Source organism: Drosophila miranda (assembly GCF_003369915.1).
Source record: "Drosophila miranda strain MSH22 chromosome Y unlocalized genomic scaffold, D.miranda_PacBio2.1 Contig_Y1_pilon, whole genome shotgun sequence".
Lineage (NCBI taxonomy): Eukaryota > Metazoa > Arthropoda > Insecta > Diptera > Drosophilidae > Drosophila > Drosophila miranda.
This window is the reverse complement of record NW_022881603.1, coordinates 35040340-35046550: the sequence shown is the minus strand read 5'-3', so window position 1 is coordinate 35046550 and position 6211 is coordinate 35040340. Positions and strand designations below refer to the sequence as shown.

The 6211-nt window shown below is 44.2% G+C and overlaps 1 pseudogene; it reads left to right on the top strand.

The window, feature by feature from the left end:
* Positions 1–2544: 2544 nt before the first annotated feature.
* LOC117191760 lies at positions 2545–4094 on the top strand (annotated as a pseudogene).
* Positions 4095–6211: the final 2117 nt, after the last annotated feature.

Genomic DNA, 6211 nt, shown 5'->3' with positions numbered 1-6211 from the left:
ATCGGGTATAAAAATAGGGAAATTCCGCTCAGCGGTAGTCCTTACATTTCAGTTTCCCACAGAAAAGCGGTTTCCATAAGTGTTTTCCAAACAATTCCAGATGCCCATGACGCATTTTAGTGCTTAACTAGAAGGCCAAGAAAAAGTGGAAAGAGCCACTTCCAAGAAATAAATATATGTAGGTAACAATAAAATTGCTGATCGGAGTAGGGGCTTAATCGACTACAATGCATCCATTTCCTTGATATAGCATCAAATTTATATCGATTGTTTTGATCTTCCACCAGTCCAATATACCCATGACCCATGGGGCAGAGACAAAAAACAGGCCAGCCCAGAACTACAATACATTAATTAGCGAGCAGTTTCCGCCGTCTTCAGCTTTGATCTTTATTTGCGGCTAATCTATGGATTTTTGGGTAAGCAGACCCCAGCATAAATGTCTTGAAAGGCTATTCAAAGAGCAATTATAATTAAAATATCTACGCAATGCAGAACAGATATTTTGTGCAATAGAAACTGACTTTACGGCCTGATGGACCCCAGACAGCGAAGGCGCATTGCGCTTTGCCATCCAAAAATATCGCGGAAAAACTCGTCAAGATTGCCATTTAATTGCCGACTACAAACCGGACCGGACTGCACTCCGCCGCACTCTTCACTGCCCGGGCCCCGATAGTCCTAATTGAGCTGTACCTCCCCTGTATCTTCTCCTCTGAGATCATCTTAATCATTGTACGAATATCAAGAACATGCTCGCTCGTAGACATTCCATTTGGCAGGGAGCAGCTTTTTATCTCGGTTCCGCCCCTGTGTTTTTCTTTTCGCATCCCGTCTTGTGTATTTTTGTTAGACCCCCCCGTCTGCCCAACGAGTCTTTTCCCAGTGTTTTTATACCCGATGCTCAAAATAAGTATTGGGGTATATTAGTTTTGTGGTAAAAGTAGATGTGTGTAACGTCCAGATGGAATCGTTTCCGACCCCATAAAGTATATATATTCTTGATCAGCATCACTGCTACAAAAATATTTCAAAACTTCGCCCACTTCCGCCCCCACAAAGGACGAAACCAAAAACGCAGAATCGTAGAGGATGACTATATGTTCTAAAGTGTAAAATCTCAACCAGATCGTATAATTATTATAGCCAGAATCAAAAAAACAATTTTATTCTTTCTCGCTCTGTCTCTCTCTAACATACAGGTTTCATGGGCGGTTTTGCCAATTGCAAAATATGAGTTCAAGGATCTCAGAACCTATAAGAGCCAGAGCAACCAAATTTGGTATCCAAGCTCCTGTGATATCGGAACTTGACCATTTTGTGTCAAAATTTCGCCACACCCCCTTCCGCCCCCACAAAAAACGAAAATCTGTTGCATCCACAATATTGCAGATTCGAGAAAACTAAAAACGCAGAATCATAGATAATGACCATATCTATCAGGTTGCTGAATCTGGATCAGATCAGATCATTTTTATAGCCAAAAGGAATAAATCAATTTGCACTGGCTACGCAGCGCCCGACGTCACGCTCAGACTGATTTTCTGTCTCTCTCGCACGCACTCCTTGTCGTGTCGTTTAATATTAGCGGCGTCTGCCGGAGGAGAGCCATACTGACTTAGTATCGGGTATAACTGTAGAGTTGCGGTGTCCGCAGCACCTCAACGTTCCCCCTCGTTCATTCTGCTATCTACATTTTTTTGTTCGCCTGCTGATTTTAAGGGCGATTACAACATCAGCAACAATCCATTACAAGCAAAAGCACTTCCCGCAACACACACCTGGTACCCAGCATATGTACAATGTTGTGAAGAGATCTATGTGACTTGTACAATTTATTCCTTCATTCTTTTTCTATCTAACGACAAATATTAGAGCTGTTTCGACTCGCTCACTCCGCCGGGGCGCTACTTACTGAGGAAAACAGTGGAAACAGCGAGTGCATGGAACCAAAATTTCACATTCTAATAGATAAGTCCGTTCACTAAGAAATTACAAGAATCTCCGTTTCATTTGAAGCACAGCTACCCTTCTTTCATTCATTCAGTAGTTGCCAGCTTAATTATTACTATTTATATGAATATTTTCTCTTGATTAATCCGCACGCATATTCACACGCATGAATTCACTACGCAATGCGGAATGGAATGGAATCTCTGATCGCCTGGAAATTCTGTGTAGCATAGCATGTACATACATATGTACATATGTACTCGTAAACTACGAGTAGGTGCAAAATGGTATCCAAACTCTGTCCGGACAGCACTAAAACAATGTATCAAGATCTTTACGAGTATGCGTTGCAGATCGTATATTGCACGATAATACCAGACTAGACTATAAAAATAAAACACCTACTCGTACAGGCAAGGCAGCATACTCGTACGGGCACACACATGAACACTCATTCGTACGTTCCGAATCCGTCCATTGCTCGCAAAGATTTATGGCCGCTAAGGCTAAGCACTTTGATAATATAGCCAGCGTTTTGTTTATTTACCACTTTGTGTGTTTGGGCTAAAATGCGAGTAATCACGAATATATTTAGCGATAGGTGTGCAGGAAATCCTTTGGGGCGTCACTCAAGCCCTCATATCGTATATTTACAGCTCTACTGCGGTCCCATCGTCTCCCCAAACGCACAATGCCAATGGGGGCCAGGCGCAGGACACTCGGCTCGAAGCATGTCCAAGCAAACGCCAGTGGAACGCCGGAAGGAGAAGCCAGCATTTCAACGATTCAAGGATCACTGCCGCCACTTCACGGCCTTCATGTTCAGCAATGTGGGCATCATGCTGCTAGTCACCTTCTACACGATTGGCGGCGCCTTTATATTCCAGGCCATCGAAATCTTCAAAAACGAGCGACTCTGGTCGGAGAAGCCGAATCGGTTCATCGAGCGCAATGTCAGCGGGGAGTGCCTCACGCGCATCTGGGAGTTGACGGCCGAAAACATTAGTTTCTTCGACCACAAGGCCTACAGGAAACGGTGACATATAGCTAACAACTGAGCAAATCATAAACTAAACTAGACTATTCTACGCTTTTAGTGTCAATGACGTACTTCTGGAGTACCAGCGGGCGATTGTTAAGAAGCAACTGAAGGGACCCGATGTGGAGCAATGGAGCTTCTCGGGGGCCTTTCTCTATTCGCTGACCGTCATCACAACGATCGATATGGTAACATAACAACCCACTCCGAGTGGGGTAAGCTGGCGACCATTCTGTATGCGATAATCGGGATGCCTTTGTTCCTGCTCTACCTCTCAAACATTGGCGATGTGCTGGCCAAGTCCTTCAAGTGGATTTACTCCAAGGTCTGCCTGTGCCGCATATGTCCTGGAGTGGCCAAGCGCCGGATAATACGGGAGAGACGAAAGATGCGACATCTTGCGCGGGCGGTGAGTGAGAGCGTCTCTCATCAAGTGGGATATCATCACACATATAATTTCAGCTCCAAATGCACCACATGGAGAGTGGCGGCGGAAGCAGTAGCTACTCCAGCAGCAGCTCTACCACCAACAGCAACAGCAACAGCAGCAGTAGCACCGACTACACGAAGAGCTCTTATCACAGCTCCAGCATCGTGGATGTGGCGTACAGCGGATCCGATTCGGATATTGAGCGAGAGATACGCGGCAGCACGGATGAGATAACTGTCCCTCTGACAGTCTGCATTTTTGTCATGGTCGGGTAAGAGCTGCAGACTTCTTAAAATGCTGCCACACACAGATCCCTTAAACACGCTGCACTCCTTCTCTTTCAGGTACATTCTGTGGGGTGCCTTGCTCTTCGGTCGCTGGGAGGACTGGAACTACTTGGATGGCAGTTACTTTTGCTTAATCTCGCTCAGCAGTATTGGATTTGGTGATTTGGTGCCAGGCGACCGGGTGGTAAGATCATCACGAATACAAATAAGAACCGTCTATGAACTTTCTCTTGATAGATAACCGCCGATAGGGACAAAGTTGAGGTCAGCTTTATTCTCTGTGCCGTATATCTATTGCTGGGAATGGCCGTGATTGCCATGTGCTTCAATTATAGTCATTATCTATGATTCTGCGTTTTTAGTTTTTTCGAATGTGCAATATTGTGGATGCAACAGATTTTCGTTCTTTGTGGGGGCGGAAGGGGGTGGGGCGAAATTCTGAGATAAACGTTTTATAGTGAGATCTAACAGAAGTGCGGATACCAAATTTGGTTACTCTAGCCTTAATAGTCTCTGAGATTTGTGGATGCCCCAGATTTTCGTCCTTTGCGTGGGCGGAAGGGGGTGTGGCGAAATTTGGACACGAAACGGTCAAGGTCCGATATCACAGGAGTGTGGATACCAAATTTGGTTGCTCTGGCTCTTATAGGTTCTGAGATCCTTGAACTCATATTTTGCAATTGGCAAAGCCGACCATGAAACCTGTGTGTTAGAGAGAGACAGAGCGAGAAAGAATGAAATTGTTTTCTTGATTCTGGCTATAATAATTATACGATCTGGTTGAGATTTTACACTCTAGAACATATAGTCATCCTCTACGATTCTGCGTTTTTGGTTTTATCGTATCTTTAAAAATGTGGATGTCACAGATTTTCGTCCTTTGTGGGGGCGGAAGTGGGCGGGGCAAAGTTTTGAAATATTTTTGTAGCAGTGACATATCACAGATGTCTGGATCCAAAACATCGTTGCTCTAGCTCTTATAGTCTTTGAGCACTAGGCGCTGAAGGGGACGGACGGACGGACGGACGGACGGACGGGCGGACGGACGGACAGACAGACAGGGCTCAATCGACTCGGCTATTGATGCTGATCAAGAATATATATACTTTATGGGGGCGGAAACGATTCCTTCTGGACGTTACACACATCCACTTTTACCACAAATCTAATATACCCCAATACTCATTTTGAGTATCGGGTATAAAAATAGGGAAATTCCGCTCAGCGGTAGTCCTTACATTTCAGTTTCCCACAGAAAAGCGGTTTCCATAAGTGTTTTCCAAACAATTCCAGATGCCCATGACGCATTTTAGTGCTTAACTAGAAGGCCAAGAAAAAGTGGAAAGAGCCACTTCCAAGAAATAAATATATGTAGGTAACAATAAAATTGCTGATCGGAGTAGGGGCTTAATCGACTACAATGCATCCATTTCCTTGATATAGCATCAAATTTATATCGATTGTTTTGATCTTCCACCAGTCCAATATACCCATGACCCATGGGGCAGAGACAAAAAACAGGCCAGCCCAGAACTACAATACATTAATTAGCGAGCAGTTTCCGCCGTCTTCAGCTTTGATCTTTATTTGCGGCTAATCTATGGATTTTTGGGTAAGCAGACCCCAGCATAAATGTCTTGAAAGGCTATTCAAAGAGCAATTATAATTAAAATATATACGCAATGCAGAACAGATATTTTGTGCAATAGAAACTGACTTTACGGCCTGATGGACCCCAGACAGCGAAGGCGCATTGCGCATTGCCATCCAAAAATATCGCGGAAAAACTCGTCAAGATTGCCATTTAATTGCCGACTACAAACCGGACCGGACTGCACTCCGCCGCACTCTTCACCGCCCAGCACCCGATAGTCCTAATTGAGCTGTACCTCCCCTGTATCTTCTCCTCTGAGATCATCTTAATCATTGTACGAATATCAAGAACATGCTCGCTCGTAGACATTCCATTTGGCAGGGAGCAGCTTTTTATCTCGGTTCCGCCCCTAATGTGTTTTTGTTTTCGCATCCCGTCTTGTGTATTTTTGTTAGACCCCCCCGTCTGCCCAACGAGTCTTTTCCCAGTGTTTTTATACCCGATACTCAAAATAAGTATTGGGGTATATTAGTTTTGTGGTAAAAGTAGATGTGTGTAACGTCCAGATGGAATCGTTTCCGACCCCATAAAGTATATATATTCTTGATCAGCATCACTGCTACAAAAATATTTCAAAACTTCGCCCCGCCCACTTCCGCCCCCACAAAGGACGAAACCAAAAACGCAGAATCGTAGAGGATGACTATATGTTCTAAAGTGTAAAATCTCAACCAGATCGTATAATTATTATAGCCAGAATCAAAAAAACAATTTTATTCTTTCTCGCTCTGTCTCTCTCTAACATACAGGGTTCATGGGCGGTTTTGCCAATTGCACAATATGAGTTCAAGGATCTCAGAACCTATAAGAGCCAGAGCAACCAAATTTGGTATCCAAGCTCCTGTGAT